This window comes from Hemicordylus capensis, chromosome 1 (genome assembly GCF_027244095.1).
Source record: "Hemicordylus capensis ecotype Gifberg chromosome 1, rHemCap1.1.pri, whole genome shotgun sequence".
NCBI classification, from domain to species: domain Eukaryota; kingdom Metazoa; phylum Chordata; class Lepidosauria; order Squamata; family Cordylidae; genus Hemicordylus; species Hemicordylus capensis.
This window is the reverse complement of record NC_069657.1, coordinates 24,245,788-24,271,172: the sequence shown is the minus strand read 5'-3', so window position 1 is coordinate 24,271,172 and position 25,385 is coordinate 24,245,788. Positions and strand designations below refer to the sequence as shown.

General features: G+C 46.9%; 1 long non-coding RNA gene across 1 annotated transcript in view; it reads left to right on the top strand.

Annotated features, from left to right (window-relative positions):
• Positions 1-24,869, top strand: part of LOC128336811 (uncharacterized) — a 31,480-nt gene extending 6,611 nt beyond the window's left edge. The window contains exons 2-3 of the long non-coding RNA XR_008312099.1: positions 22,138-22,240; positions 24,821-24,869. This is a non-coding gene — a long non-coding RNA (uncharacterized LOC128336811). The remainder of the gene's footprint in view (positions 1-22,137; positions 22,241-24,820) is intronic.
• The last annotated feature ends 516 nt before the right edge of the window (positions 24,870-25,385 follow it).

The following is a 25,385-nucleotide window of genomic DNA, read 5'->3' as shown; positions in this document are numbered from 1 at the left end:
ATGTGTCCCTACAACAGTAACAAATTTGTTCCAAATCGGTACAGGCATTGCAAAGTTGATAGGGACACACACACACACACACACACACACAGCCTTGTGATCTCATAAGCTTGCTTTCCTTTAGGAAAGTAAGCTAAAAATCGCACAAATGCAGATGTCCAACAGCTGGCCATTATTTCCAAAGGCCATCCTTTGTGCAGGAATGTTTGCACAATTTCTGCATTTCTGCAAAGGGTGCTTTTGTTCAGCTATGCACCCATTCCATTACAATGCACAGGGAACTTTGCTCTGTATGAAAGGCACTAACACTCTCTTCTATATATTTAATTATCTTAGGTGTACCTATCGCTAATCCCATGTGTGGCAGCTCCCACAATTAGTGCTGGGGACTGAGTGGGGGGGAGAGAAGCGGTGGCCCAGTGAACGGCTGGCTGCCAAGAGGGGTGGGCGGGGAGAAGTGGTGGCCTGGTGAATGGCTGGCTGAGAGTGGGGGTGGGGAGAAGACAGGGGGCCAGAGGACAGGCAAGCAGCCCTGGCAGGTGGGCAGCCAGACTGGCAGGGGGGGAGGCTGGCAGACGGGCGGCCAGAGCGGCTGCGAATGGCAGGTGGACCCAGCAGGCAGGCGGCCGCAGCAGTGGCAAATGGCAGGCAGGCCCGGAAGACGGGTGGCCTGAGCAGCCGCAGGTGGCCAAGTGGCCGCGAAGAGCAGGAAGGAAGAGGGGGGCAGGGAAGAAGAAGAAGAAGAAGAAGAAGAAGAAGAAGAAGAAGAAGAAGGCTGCAAGCAGGGGGAGAAGAAGACGGGTGGCAGGGAAGTATGTGGTGGGGGCAGGCAAGCAAAAAAGCGGCAGGGGTGGGGGGACTAGGGGCACAGATGCCCTGCGCCGGATCAGCTAGTTATTCTTAATATTATTAAATCACATTTCAAGAGAAAAGGTCACAAATTTATTTCTATAGGAAATCTAAGAAGAAAATGTTTTCTGGTCTTGTGCAGGGGCATAACTATAATAGGGCAAGGGGAGACAGTTGTCTGGGGGCCCACTGCCTTGGCCCCACCCCCAGAGGGAAGTCACATGATTGACACCCCCCCCCCCGCCGCCCACCACCTGGGCTTCCTTCTGTTATATTCATCCTCCGAAATTGATGTGAGTGTTAAGAACTGGAGCTACCAGAACAGCATGTTTGAGGTGGGGGGGATTTTAAAATCTTGTCTCTGGGCCCACTCCAAGCTTGCTATGCCCCTGGTCTTGTGGTAGCAAGCATGACTTGCTCCCTTAGCTAAACAGGGTCTGCCCTGGTTGCATTTGAATGGGAGACTACATGTGAGCACTGTAAGATATTCCTCTTAGGGGATGGAGCCGCTCTAGGAAGAGCATCAAGGTTCCCTCCCTGGCAGCATCTCCAAGATAGGGCTGAGAGAGATTCCTGCCTGCAACCTTGGAGAAGCCGCTGTCAGTCTGTGTAGACAATATTGAGCTAGATAGACCAATGATCTGACTCAGTATATGGCAGCTTCCTCTGTTCCTATATTCCTACATTTATATTTCCCCCTTTACCAGATGTGTACAGTTGTCTGTGTATAACTAACCCATGAGTTCTCAAATGTGGATCTCCAGATCTTGTTGGACCACAGCTCCCATCATCCCCCGCCTTTTGCTGTTGTGGCTGGGGGTGATGGGAAGTGTAGTCCAACAGCATCTAGGGACTCAAGTTTGAGAATCTTTAAATTAACCAATAGGGCTATCAATGGTTGTTAGCAAAATATATGGTTCAAAAGGATCATTTTCAAAAAGTTTTTTTAAAAAAGAAACTAGCTAGGGTTTATATCCTTTAAAAAAAAATACTGCATACAGACTGGGTTTCATTTCCTGGTAGTGCAAAGGATGAAATTCCACTAAGGCTGCTGGAAAATGCCCTTTATAGCGACTCCTGAGTACAGCACACACATTTTAACATTCTTGCTGCACTCTATGCTTTGCCAAACCTAGTGCTGTATATGGAAATACATCTAGAAAAACAAGCAGAGCTCTCCTAAGCCAAACAGAAATCTAATTATTGGAGTTACAATCTTTTCTACCAGAATGATATCATCCATAACAGTATGTGGTTGCCCAGGAATGTTTTGGTATAAGGCAAGTAGGTAGAAGTTTTGTGTGTTTTTAAAACTGTTTTGTAACACAAGAATGTGGGGTCATCTAATGAAACTGGTCAAGTGTGAGAGGGTTCTGGGTAAAGCCCTCTGGTCCCCACCCCATTGCTGCCACCCCATGTGAGCTTTCTAGATGGTGGTGGTAAAAGGCTATGGGGGGTAGAATTTATTGGAGATGGAGTTCCAGTGCATTGACCTTTTGCACCAACTGTCCCAATGACCACTAAAGGCACTGGCAGTAGAGGTAGCTAGTGATGGTCTCCTTACCTGGCCCTGCTTTACCTCTACTCTATGACCCCTGCCTTGACTCCTCAGGCATTTCCTGAGATGAGTGAGAATCCCTTGCCTTCCTCTTAGAGAGCAGATGGAAACATCTCTCTCTCTCTCTCCCCCTACATATTCATTATGTAGCCTATAGGATTGGGTCTTTCCTATCCAGAGGGTACTTCACCAATAAATCTACTTAGCATTTAGATTCTACAAGAATCTCCACAGGTCTTCTCTAAATAGCTGCAACAACTAAACTCTGCATTCTACTCTGTAACTGAAGTGGCTAGTTTCTTTAATGCTCTGCTAATTAATCACAAAACCCATCACAGGTAAATTACACCCTCCAAGAGAATTTGAAGTGAGAGGAAGGATGAAAATATTGAAGTCATTACTTGGCTGGAGCCTTCAGTGTTAAGTTGCAGGGAGAGCTATATGATTCAAATGTCATATCTCGCCAACGTGGGACATTTCTGTTCACAGATATGAGTGTGATAAGGATTTTTCAATGTTGTTTTACCAGATTGTTGAGACAGCCTTTTGCTTGCTAAAGTGGCTTTTAGCCAGGGTTCCTATGGCTATTTACATGCCATATTTAGCAATAGTGCTATAGTATTTATTTATTTAATACATTTTTATACCGCCCAAAACACAAGTTCTCTGGGTGGTTTACAAAACAATAAAAACAGCCAATAAAAGATTAAAACATTTCAGCAATTAAAATTTAAAATGTTAAAACTATTAAAACACAATTACAATATCTAATTAAAAGCCTGGGTGAACAAATGTGTCTTGACTGCCATTTTAAAAGTTGTAAGAGATGGGGAGGCTCATATTTCAGCAGAAAGTGTGTTCCAAAGCCTTGGGGCAGCAATGGAGATGGCCCGTCCCCGAGTAGCCACCAGATGAGCCGATGGCAACTGCAGACGAACCTCTCCAGATGATCTCAATGGGCAGTGTGTTTCATAGCGAAGAAGACATTGAGGCGGGTGTCACGATCCATGAGACCTGCTTTTGTTAAAACTGCGGGGAGAGCGGGCTAAGCCCGCTCTCCCCGCAGACGAGCAGGCAGGGATCCCTGGGCAGCCGGATTGGCCACCCACACAATGGCTAACTCCGTGACGGAGCTGGTGGGGGGTGGGGGGAGTGGGGGCCACATGGCCCCCGCAAGCCCCAATATGCCCTGCACGAGCGCGCAGGTCATACTGGGGAGACCCCCAAGCCGGGAGGTGGCTTTTTGCCTCCCGGCCGGGGATCTACTCATGAGTAGGCATGGTGCGAAGCCGCGCCGCGGCTACTCACAAGCTTAAAAAGCAGGTTTGCTGGAGTGCTCGCTCCGCAAACCTGCTTTTTAGCAGGGGTTCTCGAGCGGGTTACCCACTCAAGAACCACCAGGCTCGGCTGCAAGCCCGATGGTTCTTACGACCAACAAAAATCGGGCTAGGCTCTCCTAGCCCGATTTTTGTTGGTCGTGAGAATCGCCCCATTCTCTTAAATATGCAGGGCCCAAGCTTTTTAGAGCTTTATAGGTTATAACCAAAACCTTGTACTCTGCCCGGAAAGTTAGCGGCAGCCAGTGTAGATCTTTTAAGATGGGAGTGACATGGTATCTCCGAGATGACCTAGAAACCAATCTGGCGCCATCATTCTGGACTAACTGTAGTTTCTGGACTACGTACAAAGGCAGCCCCACATAGAGCGCATTGCAGTAGTTAAGTCTGGAGGTGACCAGCAGATGTACTACTGTTCTGAGTTCATTTATCTCAAGAAATGGTCGCAGTTGGCATATCAGCCGAAGCTGATAAAAGGCACTTTGGTCACTGCCTCAACCTGGGACACCAGGTAGACTTTTGTGTCTGGAAGCATCCCTAGACTACATACATGTTCATTCTGGGGAAGTGTGATCCCATCCAGAACAGGCAGATCAAAATCATCTCCCGAGTTCCGGCCCCGCAGCAGAATAAGTACCTCCATCTTATCTGGATTCAGTCTCAGCTTGTTACCTCTCATCCAGAACATCACTGCCTCCAAGCAGGCATTTAGGGAGGTGATGCCTTCTCCTGATGACGTTGACATGGAGAAATAGATTTGGGTGTCATCAGCATACTGATAACACTCTGCACAAAACCTCCTGATGATCTCTCCCAGCGGTTTCATGTAGATGTTAAACAACATCGGAGACCATATGGAGCCCTGACCATACCGAAGTTCAGATTTTGAAGAACAGTCCGCGAGAGACACCATCTGGAATCTGCCCAAGAGATAGGAGAGGAACTACCACAAAGCAGTGCCTCCCACCCCCAGCCCCCTCAGACGCTCCAGAAGGATACTGTGGTTGATAGTATCGAAAGCCGCCAAGAGGTCCAAAAGGACCAACAGAGTCACACTTCCTCTGTCAATTACCAATTGGAGATCATCCATCACAGTAGAAGGGTTGTTGTTTTTTAAAGCCATATAACCATGCATTCAGAGACAGAAGCAAATATCAAGTTAAATATAAAAAGATATTGACCAACCATTAATGATGAGACTTGGACCTCATAGGAACATGGGAAGCTGTCTTGTATGGAGTCAGACCATAGGTCCATCTAGCTTAGTCTTGTCTACAGCACAGACTGGCAGCGGCTTCTCCAAGGCTGCAGGCAGGAATTTCTCTCAGCCCTATCTTGGAAATGCCAGGAAGGGAACTTGGAACCTTCTGCTCTTCCCAGAGCGGCTCCATCCCCTAAGTGAAATATCTCATAATGCTCACTCATGTAGACTCCCATTCATATGCAACCAGGGTGTACCCTGCTTAGCAAAGGAGACAAGTCATGATGGTTACCACAAGACCAGCTCTCCTCATTTTCAAATCTCTCTAAAATCATGGATTCATAACCAGATTAGTTTTTCACTAGCACATTGAGACACATTGTGCATATTTATGCCATCTATGGAGCGGCATAAAGTTGTAGTGCTCTGTATCATTGTGCAGCTAGTAGATGTCCTTTTCCAGTTCATATTATTATTATTATTATTATTACATTTATATCCCTCTCTTCCTCCAAGCAGCCCAGAACGGTGTACTACATACTTAAGTTTCTCTTTCACAATAGCCCTGTGAAGTAGGCTAGGCTGAGAGAGAAGTGACTGACCCAGAGTCACCCAGCTAGTATCATGGCTGAATGGGGATTTGAACTCGGGTCTCCCCGGTCCTAGTCCAGCACTCTAACCACTACACCACACTAGCTCTGAGTGTTTTACAAGGCTGCACAACCAGTTGAGAAATACATTATGCAACCATGGGAAGACAGGAAGCTGCCTTATACCAAGTCAGGCCCTTGGTCCACCTAGCTCAGTATTGTCTACATTGGCCAGCAGTGGCTCTCCAAGGTTTCAGGCAGGACTCTCTCCCAGCCTGCCTGGAGATGTCATGTGCTCCACTGCTGAGCTGCAGCCCCATCTGCTGCTGTGAAAACTGGCAACACCCTTGCCCTAGCACATTAGTCTGGATGTAGTAGATCACTGTTTCCCCAAAGGACCCCTAAAATCAGAACATTAATTTATATTTATATTTATTTATTTAATACATTTCTATACCGCCCCAAACCAAAGTCTCAGGGCAGTTCATAACTATAATTTGAAGGAGAATGTTTATAAATGGGTCTTATGGTGATCAGTGACATCTGGCGGGCCACTGAGTGAAACAGGATGCTGGACGAGATAGGCCTTGGGCCTGATCCAGCAGGGCTGTCCTTAGGTTCTTGTTACCTGAAACCTGAAACCAGGCTCTAGCCTGACGTGCTTTTGCCCAATTAACATGGCAGGGTGGAAGGTTAATATATCTTTATTGTCTGTGCAGAGGAGTAAACTTTCAAAGCCAGGGCACCTTTTATGCTCCAGGAAGAGGTTTTATACATTCCTCTTTTGAGCATTACAGCATTACACTTTTGATCACATAACAGGCTGTTCCCACCCACCCCCACCTTTGTTCGTCAATTTATGTTAGCATTAGTAACTTTTAAAGAGCATGAGTTAGTACCAGGGGCGTAGCTATGATTGAGCGAAAGGGTTCAAAGAACACAGGCTCCTGAGGGCCCTCCAGATCCACCCCTCCCTATTTTCTTCATTATCTCCTTCACTCTGGTTGGGGCCACCAGAGAGAGGGATGAACTTAGCCCCCTCTCCCTAGCTACGCCCCTGGTTAGTACATATCTTTGCCCAACAGCCATGAATACCTCGCTTTCCCTTATCTATAGATAGAGCCACTTCTGCCCAAGCAGCATCTGGACAAATGTAGGTGACATTCGTTAGCACACTCACTATCCCTCTGTAGTTTGCTTTGTGTATTGGTTATCTCCTGCAGCCACAGAACAAAAGGCCATTCTCCTTCTTTATTATGGGAAGTAGGGGTAATTCACACATTGTTGCAAGCAAAAGGCTTAGCTAAGCAGGCAGTTAAAGCAGTCATTTTAACTAGTGACCCTACATACAGGGGAGGGGTAGTCTGAGGTTCAAAATGGCGCTGCTTAGGCTAACATTCTTATTAACACCAAAAATGCTTGGTTATATTTATGCAAAGTAAGATGACAAGTGTTGGAGGTGTGGACATACTGGTGTGAATATATTTCAGTTTTTTTGAGAATGTCCAAAAATAAGACTTTATTGGGCCCAGCAGATTATCTGTTTCTCCTAACTTTCCCCAAACATTGATGTGCCCTTTCGAGGGCTTGTATGAATGCTCTCCCTTCAGAATTCTTGGCTGGTAGATACAATAGAATCCCAGCTGAACAGAGATATTGCCTCTGTAACTCTGATGAGATTGAATCAGTTGCACATTATTATTATTATTATTATTATTATTATTATTATTATTATTATTATTTCAATTTCTATACTGCCCTTCCAGAAATAGCTCAGGGCGGTTTACACAGAGAAATAATAAATAAATAAGATGGCTCCCTGTCCCCAAAGGGCTCACATTCTAAAACGAAACATAAGATAGGCACCAGCAACAGTCACTGGATGTACTGTGCTGAGGGTGGATAGGGCCAGTTACTCTCCCCCTGCTAAATAAAGAGAATCACCACGGTAAAAGGTGCTTCTTTGCCAGTTAGCAGGGTGTGTTCCTGTGGTGTGTCTTTTATGTAGACCTTAGGCGAAGGTTAATTGACTCTCTTTTACATAATCTGCCAGGTCAATCGGATGAATTCTACACCAGATATCTGCTAATAGATGTGAATTCATCTATCACACACACAGTGGCAAAATTATGTTGTTCTGCAATACGAGCTCGTCTCATTCTGCTCGGTAATGGCTAGATTCAATGTACACTTATGTTATTAATATGGTTATGTTTAATTTTTTATGTTGTTTTAGATGTTGTGTTATTGGTCAAAGACCATAATAAAGACTGACTGACTGTCTTTATTGGTCTTTGAGTGTTGAAGAAAAGACTGGAATATACACTGTAACTATCTTTCAACCCACTAGTTCTGCTTTTTTTGGTAATATTAAGTCAGCAACATTGACTGAAGGCAGAAAGCTAATTATACGTCTGTTGACAGCTGCCAGATTATCAATTAGCAAAAATGAGCAAAGCATCAATTGACCAATGGTGTTCGATTGGCTGACAGAAATCTCAGATGTAGCTTGTTTAGTAAAATTGATCAACTTTGTAAAAGTTAGGGAAGAAAGACAAATGATGACAAATTTGTACAAAAATGGAGTCTGTTTATTTCATTCTGGAATAATAAAACACAATACATTATACAATCACTATTTGCTTTATTTGGAACCATCTAAAATCAGAACATAAATGATGCAGGGGGAGGTTAGAATTGTAAGCTTTACTGCAAAAAGGAAGACATTGTATTGAATACAGTAATTTTGGCTGAATACATGGAAGATGCAATATAGGATAATAGCGGCCTATTATATTGGAATAATTTATTTTGGCATTAATGTTAACAACCCCCCCCCAAAAAAAAAAACACCCCACCACCCCGTCTACAATAAAGCTTAAAGCTGCTAACTGGAGTGAGAGGAGGCTGAAATTCTTTAAATTTATGTATTCATTTTGAAACTTTTATATTCTGCTTTTCTGTTTACACTGAACACCCCAAACAGCTAACATAATAAGAGTCTACAGTATCTATGCAGGAACAGATGCAGTCATAACCATTAAGCAATCCCCAGTAGCAGAAAACAATCACACTGAAACAAGACTAATCTCAAAGGTCCTTCAGAACAGAAGAGTTTTTACTGACATCAGAAGTTGTCTGTGCATGCCAAGGGTCCACATCCACACCTGTCAGAGGGCCCATCTGGCTGTGCTAACCTCAGGACTCCTCAGTGGCAATAGTGCCAACTGGGTTTTCTCCCCCAAAGCCCCTGAAGCCTTGCAAGGATGTTTGGGAGAAATCCTATTGGCCAGTGTGGAAGGTCGGTGGGAGGAGAAGGAGATGAGCAACTTGGCAGCAGTGACTGCTGCTTCTCTTCTTCCCATCCACCATCCCCTTCAATGAATGTGTGTGTGTGTGTGTGTGCGTGCACGCGTGGGGTGGGGAGGGGCTGCAGCAGCAGCTCCAATTCCTCCTCAGTGGAGGAGAGCTGGTCTTATGGTAGCAAGCATGAATTGTCCCCTTTGCTAAGTAGGTTCCACCCTGGTTTGCATTGGAATGGGAGACTGCATGTGAGCATTGGAAGATATTCCCCTTAGGGGGTGGAGCTGCATGCTTTCATGAAGAAGATTCCAAGTTCCCTCTTTGGCATCTCTAAGACAGGGCTGAGAGAAAGAATCTTGCCTGCAACCTTGGCAAAGCCACTGCCAGCCTGTGTAGACAATATTGAGCTAGATGGACCAAAGGTCTGACTTGGTATAAGGCAGCGTCCTATGTTCCTAAGCTCTTCCCATGGGGAGAAATGGAGGAACTGCGGCCACCACTGAGGACTCCCCTTGCTCCCACCCATCATCTCTGGTAAGCCTGGGGAGCAAAAGGCCCCAATGCACCATTGGGAGGTGCTTGTCTGAGGCCTAGGCTTGTCTGAAGCCCAGGCTTGCCCTCAGCCCTCCCAGAAACCTGGAGCTAGCAATGGTTTTTACAGTCCAGTAGAAAAAACCAGGAGTGAAGGTGCTAGGTAAGCATTCCTGTGAGAAAGAGGTCCAAAGCCTGCTGGACTAAAAGGGCCTTCTAGTCTATGGGCCACAATAAATGGACTGACTGACAGTGACAAAAAAAGGCCTGCCCCAGCTAGCTATTATTTGAAGGCAAGGGATGCTGAGGAGGATGCCAGCTGAAGGCAGGTTCATATGGGAAGAATTTCAGTCTCAGAATCTGCAAGAGGATGTGGTCATTATCTCGCTGCACCAGTGAGGGTAGGGTTGCCAGCTGTCCTGCACTGTGTGGGATGTCCTGCATTCCTAGGGAGAAATTATTGTCCCATTCAGGACTCAATTTCTCCCGCTTTTTTACCACTTCAAAAAACTTTTTTAAAAAAACTTTTAAAGCCGCCACTGAGCGGCGGTGGCACTGGATTGCGTGCCAGCCTGTCTGCCTCATTTGGAGGAAGGAAGGGCTGAGGAAGGCAGTCTTTCGCCGCCTTCTCTCCCGACTCCCTCCCTCAGTCAGCGACAGTCTCTCAGTAACTCACTGTTGAGCGCTGCTGCTTGCTTTGCTTTTTCAGTCTTCAGTCATCGCTCGTGCCGTCCCTCCCAGCGAGCCTGCCCATGCCCCTGCTCCTGCTGCCCCAGCCCCACAGCCAGCCAGAGTAGCTCAGCAGCGGGCGGCAGGCAGTCATTCAGATCGTTGGGGAGGCAGGAGGCCACTGCCCTGCGGCACCGCCCTGCGCTGCTCAGTGGCAGCTTTAAACAACGGCAACAAAACCCAGACAAGCCAAGGTGGCCACGCCCCCAACTCACCATGCCAGAGTCCCCCGTCCCAATTGCAGCCAACAGAATGTTGGCAACCCTAAGTGAGGTTGTTATCGGCCTTCAGATAATTGGCATATCTGTTGGAGATGGAGTTCCAGTGCATTGACCTTTTGCTCCAACTATCCTAATGACCGACCACTAGCGGCATTGGGAGCAGAGGTAGCTCAAGAGGGTCTCCTTACCTGTCCCTTCTTTGCTCTATGACCCCTGCTTTGACTCCTCAGGTACTTCTTGTAGTGAGTGAGTCCTTTTCCTTTCCTCCTAGAGAAAGATGGAAACATCTCTCTCCCACCCCCTATCTATCCACTATGTAGCTGTTAGGATAGGTCTTTCCTATCTCAAATAACAACGTTTTTAAGAGAACGTCTTCTTCGTTTTGAACCCCACCGCCCATTGAGATAATCAGGAGAGGTCTATCTGCATTTGCCACCAGCTCATCTGGTGGCTACTCAGGGACGGGCCTTCTCCGTTGCTGCCCTGAGGCTTTGGAATGCACTCCCTAGTGAAATAAGAGCCTCCCCATCTCTGACATCTTTTAAAAAGTCTCTAAAGACACATTTCCTCACCCAGACTTTTAACTGATATTGTTTTGATTGTTTTAATGTTGTTTTTAGAATATTTTTTTAAAATCTTAAATTGTGTTTTAAATTTCTTGCTTTTAAATTTTTTGTTTTTGTTTTTAATTAATGTTTTACTTTTAATCTTGTTGTAAACAACCCAGAGATGTAAGTTTTGGGCAGTGTAAGAATATGATTGATTGATTAAGAAATAAATAAATAAATAAATAAATAAATAAATAAATAAAATGTACTTTGCCAATAAACCAATTTAGTTTAGGCTCTACAGTGATCTCCATGCATGTTTCTTAAATAGCTGCAACCAACTAAACTCTGCACTCTGAAACTGGAGTGGTAGCTTTGCTTCCTTGGTGCTTTGCTAAATGATCACAAACCCCAGCACTATCTAACTCAGTACTGGCTCCACTGACTGGCAGAAGCTCTCCAGGAGTTTCAAGCAGGGGTCTTCCCCAGATCTACTTATGCCAGGCAGTGATGCCAAGCAGATGCTCTGTCTGCCCCTGAGCTATAGCTCCACCCCCACCCCCACCATTAATCACCCAATCAAGTTAAAGCACCAACAGCTACTGTAGCAGGGTATAAGTCTACTTTCGTACAACACAACACAATGCAACACAATAAATAAATAAGATAAGATAGATCCCTGTCCCCAAAGGGCTCACAACCTAAAAAGAAACACAAGATAGACACCAGCAACAGTCAGTGGAGGTCCTGTGCTGGGGGTGGACAGGGCCAGTTACTCTCCTCCTGCTAAATAAAAGAGAATCACCATGTTAAAAGGTGCCTCTTTGCCAAGTTAGCCAAGTTGTGCAGAGGCGCTCTTAACCCTTCACTTCCAGGCCAAGGTCCAGGGCCTCCACACCCCCTGGGGGCCCTCACCCCCCCTCCCAATCCTTAGTCTGTACTGGGTTGTGTGGTCACAGCACCTCCAGCCTGCTCTGAATTGGGTGGCCAAGCGTGACCTCTGCTTCAGAGACAGAGGGGGGAGTGGGGAAAGAAATGTGTGGGATGAGAATATGTTAAGTTGCCTGTGGAAATGTTTCTGTTAATGCATATTTGCATAATATACCTGTTTAATATAAATATATAAATATATCTTTTATATTTATAAAATTTGTTGCTATTTTTGCCCTCAAGAACCCATGTGTTAAAAATACTGCATGTGTCACAGTGTGTGTGTGCAAGGGGATGATGCTTAACTTGTGGAGAGGGGAGCCTTTAGGTCCAGGCTCCAAAATTTTCTAGGTGCACCTCTGATCATGTGCATTCACTAATCACATGAGGAGAGCTGGTCTTGTGGTAGCAAGCATGACTTGTCCCCTTAGCTAAGCAGGGTCTGACCTGGTTGCATATGAATGGGAGACTTGATGTGTGAGCACTGTAAGATAGGAAACAAAGGAAACTGCCATATACTGAGTCAGACCATTGGTCTATCTAGCTCAGTATTGTCTTCACAGACTGGCAGCGGCGTCTCCAAGGTTGCAGGCAGGAATCTCTCTCAGCCCTATCTTGGAGATGCTGCCAGGGAGGGAACTTGAAACCTTCTGCTCTTCCCAGAGCGGCTTCATCCCCTGAGGTGAATATCTTGCAGTGCTCACACATCAAGTCTCCCATTCAGATGCAACCAGGGCAAGTTGCATCAAGTCTCCCATTCAGATGCAACCAGGGCAGACCCTGCTTAGCTATGGGGACAAGTCATGCTTGCTACCACAAGACCAGCTCTCCTCTCCTAAGATATTCTAAGATAAGATAAGATATTCCTCTCAGGGGATGGAGCCACTCTGGGAAGAGCAGAAGGTGTCAGGTTCCCTCCCTGGCAGCATCTCCAAGATAGGGCTGAGAGAGATTCCTGCCTGCAACCTTGGAGAAGCCGTTGCCAGTCTGTGTAGATGATACTGAGCTGTGTAGATGATACTGAGATGATGGACCAACGGTCTGACTCTGTATATGGAAGCTTCCTATGTTCACCAGGGGCATGGCTAGGGGAGAGGGGGCCCGTGTTTATCCCTCTCCCCGGTGGTCCCTCAGAATGAGGGAGATAATGAAGAAAATAGGGAGGGGTGGAGCTGGGGGGCCCTCTAGAGCTTGGGGTCCCGGGTTCTTTGAACCCATCCGCTCAGTTATAGCTATGCCCCTGCTAATCATGCACAAACTCCAAGCTATATTGGAATCAGTGCAAAGTCTAACCATCTTGAGCAAATGACCACATACTTGCCATTTCATCATTTTAATGCATAGAACCAAAATTAGTGAGTCAACAAGAATTAGCTTTGGGGGCATGTAATAATATGCAGGCCAATCAAGCTAGAGCAAGCTAGAGTCTCAGAAATGTAAAAGGCACCAAGGGTGTTGAGCTAGGCCCAGGGAGACCCAAGTTCAAATTGCCACTCACCCATGAAGCTAACAGGATGCCTATGGGCCCGCCCACTCATTCACAGTTGCTTTGACTTACCTTGCAGAGCTGTTCCAAGGATCATAGAGGGGACCTTTTCTGCTGCCTTAAGTTCCTTGGAAGGAGAGCAGCACAGAAATGTGACTAATAACAATCGCACCAGCCCGTTCTAAAATCACTGAGACTAATTAAATCTCTGTGGTCTTGTTCACTTTAAAGCAATGAAACTGGATTGAATTTTTGGTTTAAGTGATTTATGAATCATAGCCAGAAAATGAATGACACTCATATGCTACATTTTCAAGCAAAATTGTTATTGTACTAAATCATACCTTTTAGAATGAGATGAGTATTGGCATTTGCATTACTGTTCCAGAACACAACATGAGGTTCAGCTGTTAAAAATAATCATCAGCTCTTCACTGTTATTGGGTCTTCTTGAGTCCCCTCTTGCTTGGCAGAGCTCCTGCCAAAGAAACTACTTCACAGTTCGACTGACAGCATGATGTCCTGTCATATTATATTAAACCCAGCCAGCTAACAGGCCACTCTGCAATGTGTGGATTGGTATAGAATCAAACTTTATTAATATTAGTATTAGCACTGTGCCATCTTTGGGCCTGGTGCTTTTCAGAGTACAAGGAGACTGATTCTTCTCCTGAGGAGCTTCCAATGTAAAATTCAACATGGGGAGGCAGTAGAGGAAGGGGAGGGAAGATGGAGGCAGGGGAAGTTATATTTCTTTGCGTGAGTTGCATGTATTTCATTATGGCAGAGTATGGAGATGAAGGTTGGAAGAAGGAAGCTCTGGAGGCATTGCACAGGTGTTCTGGAAGGCACTTCCTGGCATAAAGGGCAGCAAGTGAGAACATGGGGGCTGATATTAGGCATACGTATAGTTCTGCCCTCAGACATGGAAGCAAACAAACTTCTACAGTTACTGATGGTCTTTATAGGAACATAGGAAGCTGCTTTATACCATGTCAGACCATTGGTCCATCTAGCTGAGTACGGTCTAAAAGAACAGCAGCAGCTTATCCAAAGTTGCAGGCAGGAGTCTCTCGCAGCCCTGTCTTGGAAATGCCAGGAAGGGAACTTGGAACCTTCTTCATGAAAGTATGCAGGTGCTCTTCCCAGAGAGGCCCCATCCCCTAAGGGGAATATCTTACAGTGCTCACACACATAGTCTCCTATTCAAATGCAAACCAGCACAGACCCTGCTTAGCAAAAGGGACAATTCATGCTTGCAACTAGGGATGTGTACAGATTGATTTTTTTTATTCAATTTGTACCCGAATCAAATCACCCCCAATTCGTTTTGAGTCCAAATCTGGCCAGCTAGCACAGGGGTGATTGGTTTTGTCCGCAGATCACTCAAAACAAATAGATTCAGGTACTAATTATTTTGTACTGAAATCAATTTGCACAGATAGCAGGCGCAGGCAGCGATTCTCACAGCAGCAGGAAGGGGGTGAAAAAAATCCTCTTCTCTTTTTCTCAATCAGGAAATCAGGAACAAGAAGCAGAGAATCCACAGCAGGCAAGCAAGGCAAAGCTAAGCTCTTCTGGCGCTCTCTCTTTCTCTCTCTCTCTCTCCTCCCACGAGGCAGAATGGTGGCTCGCTGGCTGAGCCTCCTTAAGCACATTTGAAAATCCCTCCTTCAAACTTCACCCACCCTTGTTCTCTCTTTGACCCTTCCCCTAGCCAATGCGGGGTCAGTCACCCCTGGCAACACAAGATTTGAATAGAAATGAGCCAATCTGGAACCAGGGGGGAATCGCCAGCCAATCGTTGCACACTGTAAGTTACCAATCTGAAGCTTGGGAGGGCAGGATTTTCAAAAAAGATTCCTGACACAAAATAGACACAGAAAGAGAGATCTCCACAAAATGGAGGTCTGAATCTACAAATGTTTCAGGTCCAAAATCTGGGCGATTTGTTTTGTACCCGAATCTGGTCAGCTAGCAAAGGGGCAATTTGTTTTGTCCACAAATCACCCAAAACAGGTAGATTTGGGTACAAATCATTTTGTACCCGAATCGATTCACACATCCCTACTTCCAACCACTCTCCTCCTGTATCCTCACCCTTGTTGTTCTAACTATGATCATTTAGCATCATATCTCTCATTTGTGGCACCTTCTTGAGTGCACACATAGTTTTTGATGGAGAGTGGCTGGTGTGTGGATGTTCTGGATTCGACATATGCTCTATTCAGTTGTTCTCAGTGCAAGTGGAAAGAGGGGGACCAGGAGCATGCTGGATAGCTATGCCCCTGTACCAACAGACTCTCTGACATGCTCTACTGAGTAGCCTTTTTTCATGCAGTGGCAGCAATAGCCACTGCTTGATTTCATACATGCACCTGTACATGCGCAAACACCTCTGCCAGCTCCTCCTTTGTTCCAGAAATAGGTGCTGCTGTGAAACAAGCAGTGTATGCACTCTTCTCCCTCTGTAGAACAATTTCAGTACTCTAATGCCCTTTCCTCATTTGCACTTCCATTTGCTCCCCCTTCTCATTATCAAGCAAGCAGCAAAGGAACGGGGGAGGCGGGGGAGATGGCAGCAGCAGCAGCAGGAAGGGGTGGTATTTTGCTGAATGGTGGTTGTGCCACTACTTGGCAAACAGCTGATCAGATCGCAGAGGGAGCTGAGGCAGTAGGGTGCATCTTGCCATCCCCACAAATTTGCTGCCTGAGGCCTCACCGTGCCTCATGAAAGGAGTGCCCCCAGCCCCCAGGCAGCAATAAGTGGCAGAAAGAGAAACACACAAGTACAATATGGACACATGTTTTTTGTTTACTAGTAGCAGCTTCAGGGAAGGGGGACCAGTTTAGACTGGGGCCACAGCATGGGGCAAAAAGGATTCACCCCTCTGTGCTATGGTCCTGATCCAAATTGGGTCCCTGCAGTGCAGTGCTGTCCTTACTGAGCCCTGGCGGGATGCAAGGCCTGGGTCAAATCAGCCAGTGCCGGGCTCCGTTCTAGTTAATTCTAATGGGGGTTAAAAGAGCAGGGCCCGGGGCTTTCGCCTTGCTTGCCATGCCCTAAGGATAGCCCTTCTGCAGTGCCTTGTTACAAAAGAGAAAGGCTTGGGGAGGAGATAAGAGAAGAATTGGGGAGCTGTTTAGTTTGATCCCAAGTTCTTCGCAAAACCCTCTCTGGGGAAGGCATCACCCTGAAAAACAAAGCCTTAAAGGAAAATGTCTCCTTTGAAAGCTATACTTGTTCATGGGGGTGGGGGACCACTCTGAATCTTACGCCCACTTACTGTGCCAATTAAATCTTGCAAGATGATGTCCTCTTGATCCACTTCAAGGTGCTGGCATTGGCACATTGCTTTGTGGATGTGGGTGCCATCATTCAGTACGGTTGGGTGGGGGACAGGTTTCAAATAAGCAAGAATGTAAAGAATTGCTGGTGCTCATCTCCCACTCAAGAGGTTGATTACAAAAGTGTTGGAGATGACAGCACAGTCGCCCTCCCATCGAAGAGACTGCGGCAACTGAGAACCCTATCATGAAGGTGTAATTATGTTATACTTCTGTGCTAGTTTAATGATGCTAAGACAAGTATAATTATAATGTGTATTAACCCCAATTTGGGGGGAGGGGGAATGCTTGAAGCGTATTCCGTGAAGGCTGGAGCTGGCGGAAAACTTTTGTTACTGTAGATGAGCCCATGTTTTTTCCTGTTGATGCAACAGAATTACCACTTACGCTCCCCAGATGGTGTCAAATTACAGACAGGAGTTAGAAAGGACATTTCAAGGGCTCTTTCATATGTCAAAAATAATAGGATAGGCTTATCATATGAATTTAATATTAAAAATTTCGGCCTTCTGAGGAAGACAAAGCACACTGTTCATATGAGCCCTATTCAGATATTATGTTGTATGAGTGCACAGATGTCTGTACACATGTATATGCTTTTGTGTGGACGGCTGAACCTGGGTTCATGTTAAAAGCAAACATGGGTTTGGGCCTCCTGAAATGCAGGATACAGATAGGGCAGCAGAACTCCAGTTAACAAGGCTTCTGCTCAACACTGCCACCAGTGGGGATTCATTATATTGCAGGACTCATCCAGCCTCCAGGCTCTATACTGGCCCCGCCCATAGAGACCTGACATTGGCCCCACTGCAGACAGGGAGGATATAAAAGGCTTCCTGTGTGGGAAGATCTTTGCTTCAGTATTGAGGAGGAGTACTAGTATTAGTTCTTCTTCTTCTTCTTCTGTTTGTGACTCCTGACTTCTGTCTGACCCTCTAGCTCCTGGTGACACTGACTACTTTGCTCCCCTACTTAGCAAGTAGTGTGAGGAGAAGTGTTCCTTGCTAACTTTGCAAATCAGTCCTGAAGAACGCTGATGGCAGTCAGAGGTCATCTTACACTGTTTGCACCCCAGTATCCACTATGAGGTTACCACCTCACCTTGCCTCATGGAAGAGCTGCTGCTGCTACCTCCCTAGAAATAAGAAAAGAAGCATTGCTAAGAACAGGGAACAGAGTTGCCTTACATGTGGGAGACCTACCTTCACATCTCCCCACTGAAGGCCTGTTCTAATCTGTTGTGAGAGCAGCAAAAACTCTCTGAGATACTTTTGTACTTAACTGTCTGGAAGATCCAGAGCATAGGATCATAGGAAGCTGCCATATACTGAGTCAGACCATTGGTCTATCTAGCTCAGTATTGTCTTCACAGACTGGCAGCGGCTTCTCCAAGGTTGCAGGCAGGAATCTCTCTCAGCCCTATCTTGGAGAAGCCAGGGAGGGAACTTGAAACCTTCTGCTCTTCCCAGAGCGGCTTCATCCCCTGAGGCGAATATCTTGCAGTGCTCACACATCAAGTCTCCCATTCATATGCAACCAGGGCAGACCCTGCTTAGCTATGGGGACAAGTCATGCTTGCTACCACAAGACCAGCTCTCCTCCAAACACCTTTGACAGTTGCAATCTAAAATATCCAAACACTCAGCTTGTCCTTCAACTTAGCTCACTCGCCATGCTCTTGAGATGATGCATTAGCTAACAAACAGTGATGCACCTAGGAATTTTGAGAGCCCAGACCAAAAATGCTTTGGAGGCCCCCTCCCTCCCATGAGGCCCCCCTCCTCCCACGAGGCCCCCTTCCCTTGTGAGCTCCCTCCCTTTAGGGAAAACTGGAAACTTTTTAAAAGCTGCACTTCACAGCACGCCCACCACTCTCCTGTCCATGTGGGCCTCCAGTTGACCTAGGGGCCCTCCCCTGCAGCCCCCCCACTGGGTCCCTGCCGCCACACAGATCTCTTTCATGTGTGCCACCATGTGCGCAGCCGGGGGATGGGGTGTATGACAGCCGAGCACAACTCCTCTATGGCGGCCTGCTGGTGGCCTGAGCACGGACGAGCCGCTCCCACACTTGCAACTCGCACTGCACAGGTGAGTGGGAGCGGTTTGCCTGTGCTCAGGCCTCCAGCAGGCCTAGACAGGCCCACCAGCCTGGGAGGACCAGTTAACTTAGCCGCCACGGAGGAGGCCCACTCAGCTCTCTCTCCCCGCTCCCGGCCGTGCACATGGCAGCACTCAAGAAAGAGTTCGGCATGGCAGGGGTGAGTGCAGGTGTGTATGTGTGTGGGGGGGGTGCAGGGAGCTCCCCCCTCCAGGATATTTGGAGGCCCCCTCCTGGTGCTGAGGACTGGACTTCATCCTGGACGTCCAGTCTGAAGAGCACTGCTGCTAACAAATGCTTCAAAGCAGTATGCATATTAACTGAAACAAAGTTTTGCAAAACTCCTGTAAAACTGCTTGAACTCAGTCATGCTGACATGAAGCATTCTGCCATAAGTTCTCACTACTACTGAAAAAGGCAAGAAGATGTGACAGCCAGGTGACAGCATGATTGTTTTATTTATTTTATTTATTACATTTATATCCCACTTTTCCTCCGCGGATCCCAGAGCCTGTGAGCTACCCTGTGAGGCAGGTTAGCCTGAGAGATACATGACTGGTCCAGTCACCCAGTGAGTTTCATGGTTGAGTGGGGATTCAAACCCGGGTATTTCCGGTTCTAGTCCAACACTCTAACCACTACGCTATGCTGGCTCTCTGAGCACAAAATCTACAGCACAGTCCAGATCCTAAAGACCTGACCCTTTATTATGGACCCCAACAGCTTCTTCCATGCAAGCAAGGCAGGACCAGGTCCAGTCTTGGAGAACCCTTGTCAAGATGCCCCTCAGTAGGCTCCCACTAGACTTCTACCCCATCCCTTTCATTGCACAGAGGGAGCAGGCAGGTGAGTGAGTGCCTGCTCATACAGGGTGTGCTTGCGTGAACAATCACTGCTGGAAAGGGGATGGGATAGAGCTCAGGATGGGCCTGCAGTTGAGGGCTGCACTCCACCTGCCTGAAGACTCCTGCCTGAAACCTTGGAGAGCTGCTGCCAGTCAGTCCTGGGCTAGATGGACCAATGGTCTGACAGTGACTCAGTATAACCCATGCCTTAGTCACATCACGGCTGGATTACTGTCATGCGCTCTATGTGGGGCTGGAAACTGCAAGTAGTGCAAAATGCAGCAGCTCGGATTTTATCTGGAGCTGCCTGCTGGGATCACATCACACCCATTTTGAAAGAGCTGCACTGGCTGCCAATTTGTTTCCGGGTCCAATTCAAGGTGCTGCTGATGACCTGTAAAGCCCCTAAAGGTTTGGGCCCAGATACCTGAGGGACTGCCTGCTCCCAAAGGTTGTTGCGCGCTTGACGAGGTCATCGGGGGGGGGGCCTGCTCCGGGTGCCAACAATGATGGAGGCTCGGCTGTCGTGCACATGGGACAGGGCCTTCTCTGTTGCTGCCCCCAGACTCTGGAATGCTCTCTCGGTGGCTATTTGCTCCTCAGTCTCCATCCCAGTTTTTAGAAAGCGTGTTAAATTTTGGCTTTTTACCCAGGCTTTATATGATTTTTACTATTGCTGCTGCTTTGTATATTTTATGGTTATACTAGCTTAACCTGTGCAGAGCATCTGGACGCTAGTACTTGATTGCTCCCCTCACCCCCTGCCATAGCCCCCCTCACCTCAGAGATCTCTCCACTCTCACCTGAACTGCTCTCCTGCTCCTCCTCCATCATCTGGTTGCTTCCATCGCCCTCACCCCTCTAGGTCACGGCTGCAGCATTGCTGGTGCCTATTGGCCAAGCTGCGGCCCCCTATCCCCAGAGACCTCCTCACCCTCACCTGAGCCCCACTCCTCCCCACAGGAGCAGCAGTAGCAGTAGCAGCAGTAGCGGTTGACAGTGCCCTTCCTCGCTGCTGCCATCACCATGGCCACTCGTTCCCCTCAGGCTGCTGACAGGCCCGGGCCCATCCCTTGCCTGCCTGCCACTCTCCACTAGGGATGTGCATGGAACTGGTTCGGCGGCCCTTTATGTGCATCAGGGACTTCCAGCCATATCTGGCCAATGGGGGCAACGAGGCGGCAGGGAGGTACACTGCCATCCAATCAGTTGTCTTACTGAAGGACGCCGGTGGGGGGAAAGCGGCGGGAGGGGTAAGTCCACCCTCCCCTGCTCTTAAAGCGGCACCCCCACCTCCTTTGAACCAGTGGAACCACCAGTTCTTCAAACCAGTTCTTTGCACATCCCCAGCAGAGAGTGGCAGGCAAGGGACAGGACTGGGCCCGGGCCTGTCAGCAGCCTGAGGGGAACAAGCGGCCATGGTGATGGCAGCAGTGAGGAATGGCACGGTCAAACGCTGCTGCTGCTGCTGCTCCTGTCCTGTAGGGAGGAGTGGGGCTCGGGTGAGGAAGTCTCTGGGGATAGGGGGCTGCAACGCTGCAGCTGCAACCAAGAGGGGTGAGGGGGATGAAGTAAAGGGATGGAGGAGTGACCAGGAGGGGTGAGGGCGATGGAAGCAACCAGATGATGGAGGAGGAGCAGGAGTGCAGCTCAGGTGAGGGTGGAGAGAGATCTCTGAGGTGAGCAGGGCTGTGCAGGGGGTGAGGGGAGCAATCAAGTACTAAGTACGTTGCCTCCCCAATCAGCTGTCTTACTGAAGGAAGGCGGTGGGGAGGAAAGTGGCGGGGGGGGGGGTAAGTGCACCCCCACTCTTAAAGTGGCAACCCCCGCCACCTTTGAACTGCCCCACCATGTTTCTGTGCACATCCCTACTCTCCACCAATGGCCTCAGTAGCCCCAAACAACAGCAGTGGTTGACTGGGCCCTTCCTTGCTGCCAATAGGTGCCACCATGGCCACTCATTCCCCTCAGGCCGCGGACAGGCTCAGGCCTGTCCCTCATCCTCCCTTCTTTCTCTCTTCCTCTCCCTTCTTTCTCTCTCTCTCTCTCTCTCTCTCTCTCTCCCCCACTTTCTGAGTTAACAGATCTTGTTCATCTTGTTTCCTCATCTAATTCACACAATGGCAGCCTCCTTCTCCTGAAGGGGCTCTTTCCTCCCTTATGACCCTTCTCTCCCTCTCTTCACAGACCCTGCCCACTATCCTATAGATCTAGATCTAGTTCTAGATCTAGCTATCTACCCTGTTTCCCCGAAAGTAAGACCTACCCCGAAAGTAAGACCTAGCAGTAATTTCTGATGTACCACTAATTGCCCTAGTGCATTTTTGGGGGCTAAAATTAATATAAGACACTGTCTTATTTTTGGGGAAACACGGTATCTATCTATCTATCTATCTATCTATCTATCTATCTATCTATCTATCTTCTTCTCCTCTACAATCAAGAACATCTTCCGACCAGTAACAGTTGCATTTCAACTGACCTTAACCATCATAGGCTCCTCCCCACCCTCTGCATATGGAATCCCCACTGCCCCATCACCATGGTGCTTCTGTTCTCACAGGCTCCTCCTCCCTATCTGCATATGGAATCTCCACTGCCCAATCAGCACGGTGCTTCTGCTTGAGAACTCTCATGAGAGCTGCCACGCACGAGATTATCCACAGGTACGCCTTAGAGAATTATATATATGGATGGATTGTGCTTGGTTTTTAATCTCTTAATCAGATCTGTATTTTTATATTCTAGCTAATATTTTAATTTTGTAATTTCTGCAGTTTTGTTTTAACTTTTATGTGAATCGCTTTGAGATTGTTTTAATGAAAGGAGGTATAGAAATTTAACAATCAATCAATCAATCAATATAAGGCAGCTTTTTATGTAATGGGTACCAAAAGCCACTGGCCATCACCTTCGATGTGGGGAAGAGGAGAGAGTCACCACAAGCTGCAAGAAGCAACACAGCACTGAAATGCAGGGAGGGGCTCCCCACAGCTTGGGACCTAACCCTTTCTTAAAGCATAATTTTCACTACTGCCTTAAACCTAAAGATAGAGGACAGACAACTGTCGATGCTAGTGGATGTAGGAAACTGGCATAATGTTATTTTTCATGTTTCTGCACTAGCTGAAGAGTCTGCACCCCCTATGCGAACCACTTAACTATCAGCAGCAGAAGTTTCAGGCCATTAGAGAACTAATGGCTAAATAAAGACTTTCTGAAGCACCGTCTGTGTCCAGAGGGTTACTGAAATATAAATGCGTAGGTCTCTCATCTCCTCAGTAGAAGAAGAAACTGGGACTTAAGAAGCAAATTCATTATCACTTACTTATTTCCGCATGCTAATGAATCCATCATTCCCCATGCATCCAGCTTCATATTCATCACAAGGGAGAGCGGCTTCTTTGATTTCCCACCATCCTCTTTTTTAAAAATTCTCTTCTCAATATCAGGCTGTCTTCTCTAGGCAGGCATATTCTCCCCTTATCTTTTGTTCATGCAATGTTCACATGAAGGCGGCCTCTTTCAAAGCTACCTGGAGGCCCATGGGATCTGCTTTCCCTTAGTGCAGTGGTTCCCAACCAGGCTTCCTCCAGATGTACTACACCTCCCATCATCCCCAGTTACAATGTATTGGTATCCCATCTACTGGGTCATGTGCATGCATGGCACACACATACACAGGGGTGAACCAGTCAAAGGAGGTTTTTCCCATCTGATCATTGCCCCATCATGTGTCAAGATTAGGAGGCAAAGACCAGTGCGGTGGTGGTTGGTTCTATCCACAGGGATGTGACCATCACTTGCATAGCACAGCTGCATGGGACAGCACCATGGGCAATAGCTGCCCCATAACTGTGTGTGTGAAGAGGGTCAAAAATAAAGTGTAATGGCCTGCAGCAGTGGCCCAAGAAAGCAACAATAGGAACACAATTTTGTACCGATCCATAAGCTGCATGTTTCAGGAGGGTCTTACTGGCTGGGTGCCCTGAAGCTTGTGGAGAAATTATAGGAACCATCTAAGAATATTCTTGGTTGTCTGTCCTTGGGAGGAACCTAAAATCCTCTTCCAGTTTCACTTTGGAGAGATTTTGGTTCCTGCCCTGAAGCTTGCTGCTTGCGAGCTGGAGACATCCACATCCAGCTGTGGAGTACAGCAGGGGCTCCCAACTGGGTGTACTCCAGATGTTACTAAACTACAACTCCCATCATCCCCAGCTACAATTTATTGTGGCTGGAGATGATGGAAGTTGTAGTTCATCAACATCTGGAACACCACTGGTTGGGAACCCCTGAAATAAAACATGCAAAACTCCATGGCCAAAATACCATTGCAGCTGGGGATGATGGGAGTTGTAGTCCAACACCTGGGGACCCAAGTGAGGACAAATAATAAATGGTCTGGATGCTCCCTCTTTATCTTGCATCAGATCCTCTTTGAACCATGTGATAAGATCCTCTTTGCATCAGATCCTCTTTGAACCATGTGATAAGACTTCTTCTGTGTTAAATTCCCCACACCTGCCCCAGTCCACAGAGATGTATATTCTGTTGTGTGAAGATTTTCTGCATAACTAATAGTCTGATGAGCATCACAAAATAACCCTTTTGCAGTGAGGCTGATGCATTTAAAAAAAGGTGTGAAATTAATGTGCTAGTAATTAGTTTTCAAATGCATATGCTTCCATCTTGGAGCCATTATGCAAATTCAGTCCAAGTCTGAATGAATTAAAACATTTGAAAATACTCTGCTCTTCTTCCTTTGTCAAAACTGATTTTCACCACAAATTACTTATAGAAAGACTCACTTAGCTTTTATTCTGTCAGGATCATAGGGTCATCTCATACATATTTTTTGTTATTGGTTGACATTTGCCCACTAGAATTTTTTTCCCCCTCCTTGCAATAGTTTTTCTAGAGGAGCATTGGTGAATACCAATCAGGATTTGTAAAAACATCCATTATCTGTTTAAGGTCAGCATGTCATTTTCCAAATTACAAATACTTTACCCACTGAACTGGAAGTCTTGAATTAATGCATGGCATCTCTATTAATAAACAAACTCTTGCATGCTGAGAGCTGAAATTTATTTCGGAATTGACTGGATATATGACTTAATAATAAAATATCCCCATGGCAAATAACTTTGTAAATGAATGCCATTTCTTTTCTTAATTATTTTTAAACATGAATTGTATTATGGAGGGGGAAACCATGCATGGGATTACTAAATGTGTATTTACAGTTACATCAGGATCATCAAGAAAAGAAAAGGAAGTAATGGTTGATTGAAGATAACAGAGAAACTCATGAAGATGATTTTCAGGACAGTAGGTGATAGACCTATGTTCATAAAGGACCGTAGCTTAGTGGAAGAGCATCCCCTTTACATGCAGAAGATCCTAGACTCAGTCCCTGTTTATTTCCAGGTAGGGCTGGGAAACACCCACCTGAAATCCTGGGGAGCTGTTGCCAGTCATAAGAACATAAGAACAGCCCTGCTGGATCAGGCCCAAGGCCCATCTAGTCCAGCATCCTGTTTCGCACAGTGGCCCACCAGATGCCACTGGAAGCCTACAGCAGGAGTTGAGGGCATGCCCTCTCTCCTGCCATTACTCCCCTGCAACTGGTACTCAGAGGCATCCTGCCTTTGAGAGCAGGATGCCCTCACTACACTACAGTCAGTGTAGACTGTACTGACCTAGGTGGACCAATGGTCTGACTCTGTATAAGGTAGTTTCCTATGTAACCTCTCCTTGGTCTGCCAGTGACTGTGCATCACGATGGCTATGTGAAACCTGTGCACACAT